General features: G+C 39.1%; 1 long non-coding RNA gene across 2 annotated transcripts; it reads right to left on the reverse strand.

Moving 5' to 3' along the window:
* Positions 1–801: 801 nt before the first annotated feature.
* LOC135204920 (uncharacterized) lies at positions 802–8,360 on the reverse strand. 2 transcript variants are annotated; one of them, XR_010312372.1, is made up of 6 exons: positions 8,232–8,345; positions 3,617–3,809; positions 3,381–3,501; positions 2,514–2,878; positions 2,135–2,283; positions 802–1,017 (listed from the first exon to the last, which is right to left on the reverse strand). It is a non-coding gene; the product is annotated as an uncharacterized LOC135204920 (long non-coding RNA). The 2 variants fall into 2 exon arrangements; XR_010312371.1 differs by having other exon boundaries at positions 803–1,017; positions 3,617–3,774; positions 8,232–8,360.
* Between the last annotated feature and the right edge of the window lie 6,280 nt (positions 8,361–14,640).

Below are 14,640 nucleotides of genomic sequence, written 5' to 3' on the forward strand. Positions count from 1 at the left end.
ACTTTTTTTATTTCTCTTTTACTGTGAATGTGGTTCTGTTATTTGCTAAGTAAGGTTAGTGTCTTCTGCTTTTTGTAGAAGTATATTACTGTCCTAGTTTGTTTCTCCATTCTGTGAAAAATGGTCTTAATCAAAAAATATATTTTTAATGTAATTTGTTACGAGTGTTTGTGATTTTGCTCAATCTAATTTGCGCTTGTGTAACAATATTATGTGTCGTAATTTCATGCCTTGTGTGTGCATATTTAAGCGTGCTCTAGTGTATAATTTTGAACTGTCTTAGCAGGTTTCTAATGATTAATATCTTAACGTAATTCAGTTTTAGCCGTTCAGTATGCTTTTATTGATTTATTCAGTTTTCCATAGAATTTCCTGATGATGTGATTATGAATCACAAACCGTAGGAAGCAAAAAAGGAAGTATGAATATTCCTGCCCTTGACTGCAATTTGTATTATTTTTTATATCTTATTTTTCATTAGTTGAGCCTCATCGTTGCTGGGGAAATTTTAATTCTTTTGCATCGTCAAAAGATGACGGAGAAGACATGAATTGAACATTTACACATATCGTATTGAATAAGCTTTAACATATATTCGTTAAACGATGGTGGTGAGAAAATAACATTTTCAAGTCGTAATACTGTAAACTCTTATCTCGAAAGAAAAGGAAAATTATGATTGAAATCATATATTTCCGTTAAGGAACATAACATTGTATTTAGTTCTTTAGCCTCCACAAATCCTCATTTAACTTTTCGACACTTGTACAATGTCCTGAAGTCACACCGAAGAGCCGAATATTTCCTTATACCATCACCTAACACTATCGGACGTTCTCCTGTGTCTAGTTCTCCTTAACAGGTGTGCAACCTCGACATTTGCAGTCGACAACATTGCTGAATTTTTTCTCGAAGATGAAGCCGTCGTCACAAGTCAGGGAATCCGGATTGTCTCGTAGTTCAACGGCTGGCAACTCTTGCAGTCATTCCCTTGACTCCACAACCCAGACTCTCGTTCTGAAGTAATAGGAATCTCGGTCATCATATAAATTCCTCGTTGCGTTGAGGCTTTGATATATTGAGAAACCAATGTTATTACATGTCAGAAGTAGTGGTTACTAAAATCAATAAGAAAACTAGCTTATTTTTCAGGTGAGGGTCAGTAAAAAAAGGAACAATGACAAGACAGCTATTACAAAGCAGCCTTTGGCCAACAGAAAGTGAGGAAATATATAAGGAACTCACTTCTATCATTAGCTTCATGATAAGTGAACTGAGGCTAAAGTTCAAACAATAAATCTATAAACAATGACTTTTAATGTGTATTTTTGTTTGCTGCTTCACTCTTTCTCTAGGGCATCCGGTTCACGAAAAGGGTCAAAATACCCAAATGAAGGTTAACTGGCGCCAGTGGCAGGCCATCCTACGATAAATTATGTCAAGAAGAGGTTCAGAACTTGCATATCCAAAGTGCAAAGAATCGAGAAGCGGAGAAGGCATTGTGGCTATTAAACATATGTTACTGGTAAAAGATGTGACCTGTTGGTTCTATACTATATATATATATATATATATATATATATATATTATATATATATATATATATATATATATATATATATATATATAGTAATAGAACCAACAGGTCACTTCTTTTACTAGTTACATATGTTTGTAAGTGATACACTCACACAAACATGTAATAGGTAAAAGAAGTGACGCCTATATATATATATATATATTATATATATATATATATATATATATATATATATATATTATATATACATATAGTATAGAACCTACAGCTCACTTCTTTTACCAGTTACATATGTTTGTGTGTGCGTGTGTGTATCACTTACAATCACTCTTACACACAATCTATATATCATAGATAACACGGAAGAGATGAAACACCTATTGTAGATCCTGATCTGTGTCGGCTTTATTCCTAAACCGTCTCAGAAGGATCGATACAGACTGATATATTGTGATTTTATGCCACTTTGCACCAGTCGTCTTTAGACAGTTTAGCGATAAAGCTGACACTGGTCAGGTGTAAAACTGCTTAATCTCTATCCTGTGGTGTTTGATCATATATATTTTACGAGTGCTTTTTAAAAGTGTGCCTTACCGATGAAAGTCTTGGTCGCGCAGTACCCCAAGCAGAATCTGATAGGCTCGCTGATAGGATTTCGTTTGTGCAATGGCCGTGCTGATATGACATCATATAAAACATGCCGATGGTTTCGTGGTCGTCCACGACGATAGCAGTGCACTCTCCTGTAAAGATGACCCGTTGAGTTAGTCGTTCCTTTCCCCATATGTTCCTTTGTATTTGTGATGTATTTAATGGAAAATCAACAAAGGATCCTTTTAGTGGTCCGCAGCGTCACTATATCAGGCAAATTTGATTAGATGATAAAACCTTGATGAAGTTATTACTTATGACGAATGATCCTGATGGGAACATCTGTATACATTCCAAATGTATGGTCTAATTCCTGTTTTACCTTTTGTAGGACCTTTCTCATCCGTCTTCTGTGGTCTCCTGCGGGTATCCATGCTCCGAATCGTCACCATCTGTCTTTTTCTACAAGCGCCGTTGTCGTAGAGTTATCCTGACCGTCGCTGACGGAATCTTTATCGGCTACTATCTCAGAAATATGATCATCGCTCGTTCTTTCTCTTCGGTTCCTCCGGTCATGGCGGTTAGCGCGATCTCTCCTGTCCTGCCAACGGTAACCATCTGTTCGGTCACCTGAGCGGTCGCTTTCGACATCAGAAGACCGATCCCTTCTTTCCTCTTCATCTCCCATTTCCTTGGCGTCTTCTGGTTTCGTCTCTTCGTGCTCCGATAAATCCCTCTCGACTGTGCCTGGAAATTTGGCACCACATTAGAATAAAGCACTGGAACAATGCTGTCATTTTAATTACAGTAGTGGCTATGTCGCTGGGATCTGATTAGCCCACAAAGCAGAAGTAAAAGATGAAAGCGATGGTATAAGGCTGCTTATAAAATCAAGGATAGTAAAAAAAAAAGATATCTACTATAAATCTTAAATGCGTAACTACAGAAAAATATAGACATTGAAATACATAAAATGTACAAGGTAAAATTTTTGTTAAATTTTCTGCATGTAATACTATTAAAAATTGTATCATAATGTATATTTTCTCTAATAAAAGATAAAAAAAAGTTACCATTAGCTAAAATAAAACGACGGATTTTAGTGATGTCTCTGGTTAAGGTCAATCCTAACTCTCTCTCTTCTCTCTCTCTCTCTCTCTTTCATTTCTCATTTAATGAGTTGTAAAAATGTATGTAAATGAAAAAAAATACAATTTCAAAATGAAAACAGTTAAGGCTGGACACTGACCTGCCTTCTTGGAAAGGTGCAGCCAAGAATCCTCAGCTGTCTTTATTTCTTCCACAAATTCTAAAACTCTGTCCAGCTTCTCTTCAATCGCACCAAAAGGAGCTCTCGCTTCTGAACTTACCTAAGATAAGGAAAAGGAAAAGGGTAAGTTAGTTAAGTGCTTAGTCGATTCGGTAGTAAAGGAGAACTATGGTTATTAACAGATGCTATATCGAACGGAATAGCCTCAGACTCACCTCTGCCCAAATATCTTTGATTTTCGAAAATCATCTTCCTTGAAGTCACACGCGTAGCTTCCCCATGCTTGGGTGGAGGCAGCTTTCATGACGACGACTCCTGTCATCAGAATCCACAAAAGCGGATGTCTCCTTGTTCCGTCCATCGTGAGGAATTTCTGTCAAAGCAGAAAGAAATTCGTTGGTGGCGTTTCTGTAACACAAGGTGGAAGAAATTTCGTAAAGGAAGAACACTTAATTCAATTCACAGGAGGTTTATGGCAAGTTTGAGACACAGTTGCCGTGAAGATATTATTAAGCACTAATTTTTCTTCGCTTCACAAGGTGCTGATCAACGCTTATCACCTGTCAAGATTTTTGTCAGAAAGCAAGTGAAGTAGACAAGCATATTACCGAATCAATCCGGCCTCCCCCTCTCCCAATATATATACCAAGTACAAAGAGCTCGAGAGACGTTGAGCTTATTTGTAAGAAAGATTATTTCGGCACATTTTAATATGTCAACATTTGTCTGTCTTCACAAAAAAATTATTTTCTAATTGGTTAAATATATACATACATACATACATACATACATACATACATACATACATACATACACATATATATATATATATATATATATATATATATATATATATATATATATATATATATAATATATAATTTGTGTCTGTGTGTGAACTATTCTAGTTACAGTGGTAGTAACAGCTAGGAACCTGAAGTGTTATATGAAACGTTAACATAGTCCCATAAATATGGTTCAGGTGAGTGCATCAGAATTTACCTGCACAGTCACAATTAATGAAACCAAAATGTGATATCCGGAAGCGACTGACTTCCTAATCCAGGCGAGTCAGCAGATTAAATCGTTGGTTTGACGTGAATATCGAAAGCGAGGCGTCGTCCCATTAATTGGATAGAGGCACGTGTGTAATCTTCACCATTTAATCCGTAGCAGAATCAGCAGACTTCTAGTCGGAAGTTTCGGTTGGTCGCCCTGGTGTTGCTATGGAAGCCTCTTTCGAAGCTTGGTAGGCTTCGAGCTTGCATTGTGTGACCCAGGGAGGTAGGTAACTGTAGGTATACGTCCGAGGGACGCCGGGATGATCGTACATACAAACAGAAGACGGTCAATTTTCTCAAGTTATCTCAACCCAGCCGAGGCAGAACTATATCATTTTACTGATGTTGATATTTGTTCAGGTGTGGATATCCCTATGCTGGGTGAAGAATAATCCCCGAAGTTCAGTCCCAAATTAAGAATACTAAGCCAGACAAGGTTTGCGGTCCAAATAGTGTGCAACCTGGTTTCATGAATTAGCTCCCTGTAGGCGTGCGCAGTGGCTGATCATTCATGCTGCATTGTTGAATGCTGTAGTTATGTTTGCTTCGTATCTTAGTTTGTCTACAGTTCTTCAAAAAGCTAATAGGCAAAACCCAAAAATTTATAGGTATGACAGTGATCAATTGTTTGGCTAAATCATATATGATTTGATGTTTTGTTTGTTTGTATGGTGCTTTTACGTTGCATAGAACCTGTGGTTATTCAGCAACGGACCCCAACGGCTTTACGTGACTCCGAACCACGTCGAGAGTGAACTTCTATCAACAGAAATACGCATCTCTCACTCCTCAATGGAATGGCCGAGAATCGAACCCGCGACCATCGAGGTGTGACGCTAATAACATACCAACCACACCGTTGAGGCGCTATATGATTTTTTGCTCGCGACTTGAGAGATGGTTGAAGCCATATAGGGAGGCAGGTGCACACGGAACTTTTGTAGCATTAAGATTGTTATCAGGAACGGCTATAAGAAAGAAAAGCTTTTGGTAGTATTTGGTGATTTTTAGTCAATCCTATAACCTACTGCCCTGGAAAAAGTGTTACCCAGGGTCTTGAAGCACTTGGGTTGTGGGGTGTGATATTGGTGGCACTTGTTGCTGTATATAGGGTAACGAACAGCGTTATTGGAACAGCTATTCTGACAATTGCAGGCGGAGTTCATCCGGGTAGTTTCACATCTTTGCTTGCTTCTTGTTTTTTACGCGAATGACCTTACTTTAGGAAAATTGTAATCATTGTAATCCTGGTGGCTTTTTCGTCATGGCTGTATTGGCTAGTTTTAATGGATGATATGGTTTTCCTTGCCACATACAGAATTATCATTGTAAATAAAGTATCTTTGATGAAACAATATTGTAATAATGACAGTATTATATTGAGTGCAGCAAAAAACTAAGTTTTTTTGAAGCCACAAGATGGACCAGGAAACAATTGTTTTTAGGTACTGTGATAGTTCCATATCATCCTCGGTCATGGATCCAGGCGGTAGCTACATGTCAACCAATTTGTTTCATTTCTAAGTAGGAATAATGACCTTCGATTTGTCGTTAAGATGAGAGTCTTTTGATGCTTTTAGTGGTTCGTGGATGCTTAACTGTCTGCTATTCTGTGCGGCCGAGTCTTGGCAGAACGCCGATCTAAGATCAATAGTAAAACTATAATTGAGCACTGTAAATGCTACTTGCTACTAGTAATGATTTCAGGTATACTGAATCTGGGTATAGTTCGTTATTAAAATGTCCTGCGAGTGGTCTGTGATGGACGAGGACCCTCTCTCTGTTGTTGTAATAAACACCGTATTGAATCAAAAGTTTGTCGCTCGAACATATCTCCTCGGACTATTCAGTGGAAGGGAAGATGGCGTCAAAATCGCTATGGAGACACTGCAGCATCGTATTTTTAAGTCTGAATCATCTTAGAGGATGGTATACCGTGACATTAACGCAGTTGTCATTTTCTTGCAAAATGCTTATTTTGTCATTTACATAACAGTTTCCTTGTTTTTTTTTCTTACGTAAAAAAAGATGTAATTTCCTGACAACATTTTTGAATTTTATCTAAAAAAAATATATCGTGTGATAAATTTGTTAAATTATTATAATTTTCTTACCAAATTTTTGGTCATTTTTGTTATCAAAAATACTTTGAATAAACATTCTTTGAGAAATAGTTGTCATTTAGTCTCCTTTTTTTAATATTCTTTTTTCCACAGCGACATCTGTCACTTTTCTATTTAAAAGTAATTTTTGCCAAGTTTTCTTTCAAACAAAAACACTGATAATTTTCTTGAGAAATAGGTTGTCATTTAGTCCTTTTTTTATATTCTTTTTTCACGACATCTGTCATTTTCTTTAAATTATTTGCCATTTTCTTAAAAAACACTGATAATTTCTTGAGAAAATAGTTGTCATTTAGTCCTTTTTTATATTCTTGTTTCTCACTATTCTTGTTTCATTTTCTTCTTGCCATTTTCTTACAAAATGTCACTCTGTCATATTTTTTGCTTTAAGTTGTTTGTACCTGTAGAGGGGATACTGCTACCAGTGCACCTCACGCGGTACATTGTAGGCATTACTAAAGTTCTTTGCAGCGACCCTTCGACACCCAACTGCAACTGTGCTACGTCCACGTTCTCTTTCTTCCATCTTGATTTCTTTTCTTCCTGTAACACCTTTAAAACCGTCTTTGCTCTCAATCTTTCAATTTTACATTCCAGTTCCAATTCCTACTGTTTTTCATATCCTTACAATTTGTCATTATAGCATTATCTCAAAATATATGTTGCTTTATACCGGTTTAAACACATTTTATTTTCTTTCTTGTATTACCTTGACACTGCCGGACCCTCATCGTCTTAGAATCCAAATATTTACTAGTATGAACTCGAGCCCATGAAAAGTCTTCAATTAATATTAAAGATGTGAAAAATCGACAATGCTCCACAATAAAAATAAACAAATATTATACTCTGAAATACATAAAAGGACGAAATTATTCCGTAATTTACTAAAACGGTAAAAGTGCTGTAACGAGATTGAAAAGTGAAGCCTTATAGTTGTTACGTGGAAGAGGAGATGCAACAGAGCAACAGTTAGGTAACTCGAGCTCATTTGGTCTAACTTTTAAATCTACAGAGCTGGCAAAATAAAGTGGTCTCTCTCCGGAGGACTCTTGCGCTTGGCGGTTATAGCATAGACAAGATATAGTTTTATGCACACACACACACACACACACACACTATCTATGTGTGTGTGTGTGTGTGTGTATTGGCAAGTGTCTTACCATCCAGGAAATGCAGGAGTTGAATGGCTGTGACTGAGGGTCCTTCGTATTGCTGGTAAGACTTCCTTCTGTCTGAATGAAGCAACTGGCATTGTGGAGTTTTTTTCACATTTGTTAGTTAAAATCTGTTTAGTTATTATTTAAATTGAATGATAATCTCGCAATACCAGTCAGGATAGGCTATTAAGATCATTACAAAAATTCCAGTTAGAATATTACGTAGTTCGTTATGGGATTGATGTGCACTATACAACTATGCGAGATTTAAAAATCTCTTTTAACTATCTTTCACGGTTGATATATATATATATATTACCTATAATTATATTATATATAATATATATATATATATATATATAGACTTGATAAACAAGTCATACGAGCTCACCGTAAAAAAATCCCCTTTCGGTTACAACTACAATCTTTGTAATCACTTGCAAAAATCTGGCTAGGCCTACAGCACAACCCTCTTTAATCAACTACCTCAACGCAGAGCAACAGCTCAAGCTGATAGATGCACTTGATAATGTTAATACCGTCGCTTGGGGGAAGAGAAGTGACCTTCGCCTTCAGCTGAAGAGATACTTTTTCCTTCTCAGTCTCGACTCAAACACTGAACCATTTCTGCAAGGTTTCGTCCCTTAAGTAGATCCAGAAGCCCTCCACGAGCCGTGTTATTTTACGTTCACAGAATTGTAGCGCTTCCTCTTGTTTTATCTAATGCTTCTACTGCTCTTCTCCTCTCTCATGGCTGCCAACGTTTGGCCATTACACGAGGAAAGAGCTCGCGTGTCATCTCTTTTGTGTGAGGGTAGTTGATGTGGACACTAACGAGATTGATCCATTCCGAGTTATGCTTTATTGCCACAATTTATCCTTGTGATCTGAGCTTAATGAGCTGCTTAATTTAGTGGGAATAATTACACTAGCAACGACTATTTTAACTACAAGACGACGGACGATTTTTATTTTAGATCTTTAGATTACTTTTATCAGGAAAAATCCTTTAATATCGAAAACTTAGTGGACAGATCAGGAGAGGTAGCATCGTAATGATGCCAATAACTCAGGTATGATGGGCATTCGGTAGCTCTTACTATACAATTATATGCAGTAGTCATAACTGTACATAGATACCTGCACATGATATGGGGTTTTAGAGGTGGACGTGGGTGTCAGTTATTTTCTGAAATTTGTTCCAGTTAAGGACTGATACGCTACGTCCGTTCAGTCATTCAGCGGATTAAATCACTCGAGTACAGTAAACCGACTTCCTGAGCAATAAATGATGCTTATTTTTATGACTGTACATTTGCACAAAAATAAAAGATTAACTTAGAAAGCGATTCTCTGGACGTCTTTTACCCAAAGAGTATGTATCCTTTAATGGTATCTAAAACAAATCTGATAATTATGATAATTATCTTATAACTCAAGATGTATTGAGTGTATTTATGATCATGTATAAAATATACACTATAACGTGGAGCTTCAAATGTTCAATGAAAAGCCCGTTTGCATATTTGGTACAATGCTGCTTCATAATCATTTATGAAACTGAAAGGCCCATAAAATCTAAGTTTTACTCCGGATGACTCGACTTAATTACACCATGACCGTTGGCAAATGTGGAAAGGAGATAGATGACTTGAGTCTTCTTCTTTCCCACCGTTATCCCCTACATTAAGGGTCGGTTGCCTGATGCGCCTTCTCACTGCCTTCTGTCGAGGGCATCATCAGCCATGGTTTATTGCTCGGCAAAGGGTTTTTTATGATCGCATGCCAGCTATCATCAAAACCACAGTTATAGGCAGTTGGCCTAGCCATACTACTTTAAAAAAAGTAAGACTGCTTACCGCAAGGCAGCAGTTTCCACAGTTATTGGCAATGGACCTAGCCTTTTACTAAAAAGTAAGACTGTAAGGCAGCAGTTTCCACAGTTATTGGCAGTGGACCTAGCCATTACTAAAAAGTAAGACTACAAGGCAGCAGTTTCCACAGTTATTGGCAGTGGGCCCAGCCTTTTACTAAAAAGTAAGACTGCAAGGCAGCAGCTGTCCTTTTAGTCGCCTTTTACAACATGCAGGACCTACGGTGGTAGTATCCTTACAACCCTACCACAGGATCAGGTAGTTGACTTGAGTATTCCTACTCAGTACACAATGGTGGAATAACTACTTTGGCAGGATTGCATATAATTAACTTTCCTATCTTTATTAGCTCCCACCCAATGTGGACTGCAGTGCTGGCGCTAGGAATTGCCGGGCCCAAATTAGAAAAAACTGATAGCAGAGCTCTGTGGGATAGATTAAAGATTTAAAAAGCAGCCAACCACACGTGGTCACAAGTAATTTAGTCAGAAAACAATACATTTTGACAACAAAGAGGCATATACTACCAGACAGTACAAATTTAGTCAACTCCCAAAGGCTAGATTAAGGATTTAAGAGCAGTGCGGTCAAACCACACTGGTCAAAGGCAATTTAATTCCAAAAACAATACACTGTATTAGTAGCATGAAATTTACAACCGTGTTCAGACTATGAGTAAGAAACGAACAAGCATAAGAAAGAGAGAAAAAAAATAATTAAAATAATCAAAAATATGTGGGACTAATTAATCAGTAGTTAATGGTTGGTTTCCCTAACACATGTAAGGATAAGATCGCAGCTCCCCCGAGCATTAGGAAGTAGTATTTGATGCCCACACAACAGGAAAATTCTGGTAGGAATCTGGAACGAGTTATGGTTCTATAAATATACATGCGACGCACAAAGTGAGTGAGGGATTGGAAGTGGGGGAAGCCATCAAGCCTTGCCAATCTGCTAATATAATTCTTATGTTGCAGACTCCTCACGGGCAAAAAGGTGACTGATTACCTCCAAAAAGTTACCGTATTACCTCCAAGAAAGTTACCGTAATCAAGCTGAGATTGATGATATACAGATACCGCTTACATTATCCCCCTAATGAATGGTCTTAGCGGACACTAATGAAAGGGGTTCATACAGGCATAAAAGCAAATTGTAAAATTACATGCAATGAGACCACAGCACCTTAAGGCAGTAAACTTTGTGAAATCCAACAATAAGGCGGGGAGGGGAACACGAGGCTGTGGAGACAAAGAGAGGACATGAACAAAGGTTGTGTCTGGCACAGACGGGAATTTTACAGAAAAAAAAAGGTTTGACTGCACACTGAGCTCTCACTGTATCTTTTCCATGGGAACATGGAATCTACTTCTTCAATGGCGGGCGGGGAGTTTGGGGGGTCCGAGGATGCCATTTCCTGATGGTCTGAATGCATCTCTGGCTGGTCAATTTCTAAGAAAGAACTTTTTCCTCCGCCTAACTTTATAATCTTGCTTTTGCCCTGGGGCATCCTTCTGGATCTGTCCAAAATGATTGCATACCTGTGGGGCAGCTGGGGGCTAAGAAGATACAGGGGCAATTGGCAGGACAGAGGAGTGTTTCAAATTCCACGTGTGAGAAAGAGAAAGTTTGGTGAAGCGTTTGTATTTGAAGTGCTTCCTCAGCTTTGGTCTAATTAAATTGTAAAATGGGGGGATTTTTATAATACCTTCCCAAACTTAAGGATCATTCCAACCCTAGATGGGTTGGAATGGCAAAAACAAAGCCATTTGACATTGAAGTAATTCTGTTCCTCTCCCATAGGGGAATCTGGTCACATAAGACTTAGGACTAATGAAATTTGCTGCAGTTATGTGACAACATGGAAATATATATCATTGACTCTCAGCTAATAGTTATACAAATTCTGCCGCTGGGAATAATGTAAGATGGTCTTACTAAAAGACAAATACTTAAACTCCTCTTGGGAAAGACCCTTAAATTACAAGTGAGAAATAATAAGTTCAACAGATGTTAGATATAATTATTACAAATATTACTTTGTCCTGGTGTACTTATATCTCAAAATTGTAGCCAAACTGTTTGACGACACCAGAAACACACCTGGAAAGGTGCGCCGTAATAAGTCCGTTTGTGGTGTCGGTGGCAAACCAAGGAAAGGAGCTTTCAGAGACCTAGATTTTGTATTACTGTGTGGTTCTGTTAAAGGTTCTCTGAAGGTAAGCGGCCGTAGTGAGTCCGTTAATGGCAGAGCCAAAACTGACGTGTTTACCGTCCAATCCAGGAGGTCACTAGTTGTGAGGACAAGACAGAGAGACAAGTATCTAGGTACTGATGCTTTATTGCCCGAGCATGGGGTATATGAAGACAGGTGCGGACGGACATGTAGTATCTGGGTCAGGTCGACAAAGGTCCAAGCACAGAGATTGGCAATTTTTTTTTCTTTACATACAAATATCATGCAAATATCATGTATACACAGATGTAGCCTTAGCTCAAGACCTCTTCTCCTACAACTTTGTGCTGGCTGTTTTTGCATCTTTCCAGACAATGCCACTACCCTGCTTAACCGAGGGTTGCTCCTAGGTCCTATAGCGGTGAGACGTGTCTGCCGCAAACTCGTTTCAGCCCCCTTTGTTCCTCATCGCTGGTTGGAGCCCTCAGACTTCAAGCTACATGCGCAAGCCAACTAAGGTACGTCTCGAAAGTGCAAATTTCAACCAGCCCTTATCACTCCAAGACAAATCTTGCTATTCTCATTTTCAAATTTCAATTTTCTCACTTCTCTAACAAACATCCTTTTGTCACCCTCGTAAGCATGTGCCACCCTGTGACTTGTCCAAGTTTAACAAAGATCTCAATTGAGCTATTCTATTTAAGCACTAGATTTCTCCCCTAAGACTAGCACTGCATGTGATGAAGGATAAATTCCTTCCATAGTGCATTAGTCATAAATATGTGCGAGAAGTCTTTTGTTTTATGTGGTGTATAACTTGGAATCCATTTCCAGAATTTCCACTGCTGGCTCCGTACATCCCTGCCTCCTTGCCTGCGCTTAATTACCTGAGAAAATCAAGTTGGGAAACCAGCCTAGCATAAATGGTGAATTCGGCCATTTTTCATATTATTGTGAATGATAGAGTAATTCAAAAACAGTACATTGTGCCCTCTCCATGTGGTCTACTGCCATTCAGTTCTCTCATGCCGTTCGATGTTTGTTCTTTTTTTGTAAATAAACTAAATTTAGATCTATTGGCTGAGTTTCCGTTGGCGACCTATAACGCATTTAACAGTTATCTAACTTAAGGTAAGTCAGAAGCGCTCCATTCTTTCCTCCTTATCCTTATGTGTGTGCGTTGTGGACTCTTTCAGCAAGGCTTAAGATTTAATTCATAAACGAACCCCTCCAAGGCACCACACATGTAAAAATTTATAATATAGAAAATATGAGAGGATAGAACTAAGACAATGGAGAATTCCCCTTAGAAAATGAACAAAATTACACAAAATATAGAGAGACTGGTGGGGGTAAGGGGGGAAATATTTAAGTAAATCAAAATGAAAAATATATAAGGTCTCCATGCTTTAACAATATTGCCTTAGTAGTCCAAGCTAACCTATTATATAGCATTCCTTGCTGTCAACGAATGTTTCTAGTCTCCTTAAATACGATATTGGTGCCTGAGTATGGCACTCATTTTGATAAGCCTATGGACTTTAAAGAGGCATATCCTTCACTTTCATAAGCTGTAGTAGTTCTTCAATAAGGACTACCTTTATGACCAGAATTGCTGGCTATGGGGCTCTGCCTAAGCAGAGCTACAATAGGAAGAGGTGCCAAACAGTGAAGATGAGAAGGAAGGAAACTGAAAATAGAAAGTACAAACAAACATAGTCGCAAGAGATAAGAAAGAAATAGCAGAATCTGACACTCTCCTCAGAAAGAGCCTGTCAACTCCCCCAAGTTTGCTAGACTCCTTGGTGTGCTCTACTTTTCTCCCTTCGACCTCTCTGTCAGATTTGTCACTGCCATTGCCATGGTGGGAACAGCAGCTATCTTGGGGCAATGACCCCAGGAAGAGGTGTGTGCATGTGGTTTGCACGAATCACAGAAACTCTTGCTGAAATTGTGCTTTGGCTGGTTGTTTCGATGCCAATGTTGGGGATTCTCATTCTGCAGGGTAGCAGGAACCTGCTGCTGGGAATCTACTTTAGATTGACACTGTTCCAAAGAGTGCCCTAGTTTGTTGCAAACCAACCCCTGCACACAATCGTTTTGGGATCTTTATCCACCAAATGGGTGGCAAGTTCAGCGGGGCCATATGACAGGAAGTTCTACAGCTGGAAGAGTCCCAGGATTTCTTCTGCAGATATAGGATTAGAGGCTCTTGGCCACCTCTGGAGGGTTGGTGTCTCCTTAGCCCCCCCTCCGACCAAGTCTGCCCTGATTCCTTTGGCATGCCCCTCCACTTCTGCCTCCACCTGTCGGGGGTGATTTCTAAGGCTTTATGATGGCCTCTCATGCAAGTGAGGTCTCCTTGCTCATCAGTGGGGAGTGCTTGGAAGGCAGTGGAATCCTTGCCTTCAAAGTATTCGCCTAAGATGAGGGCTAATTCAGCAGAGCAAGGCTGGAAGTTAGTTTATACCTTTCTCAACATGATTGAGTCAGACCTCCGGCTCAGCCTCGTTCCATTGCCTGATGAGGGTGCCTATGCTACTAAGGATGGTGTGTGAAGACCAGGCTGTAGAGAGCTGGCCATAGCCAGTTGGTGAGCTCTCTCTGCGGCCTTTTCGTCCCTTTCTGCTGCTTCCCTTTCTCTCTGGAGTTCCCTCTCACCACTCTCTCTCTCTTGAAATTCCCTCTCTTTCTCCCTCTCAGCTCTTTCTGCTGCTTGCCTTTCTCTCTTGGGCAGCTTCCTTTATCCTTTCGCTCACCAAGTTGATTAGTTTCCTGTTCTTCAACCCCATTTCCTTTCCAGCTGCAGTGAAACACTTAGCCTCGTCCAGTGCTGCATTGCTGG

This window comes from Macrobrachium nipponense, chromosome 48, assembly GCF_015104395.2.
Source record: "Macrobrachium nipponense isolate FS-2020 chromosome 48, ASM1510439v2, whole genome shotgun sequence".
Classification (NCBI taxonomy): Eukaryota; Metazoa; Arthropoda; class Malacostraca; order Decapoda; family Palaemonidae; genus Macrobrachium; species Macrobrachium nipponense.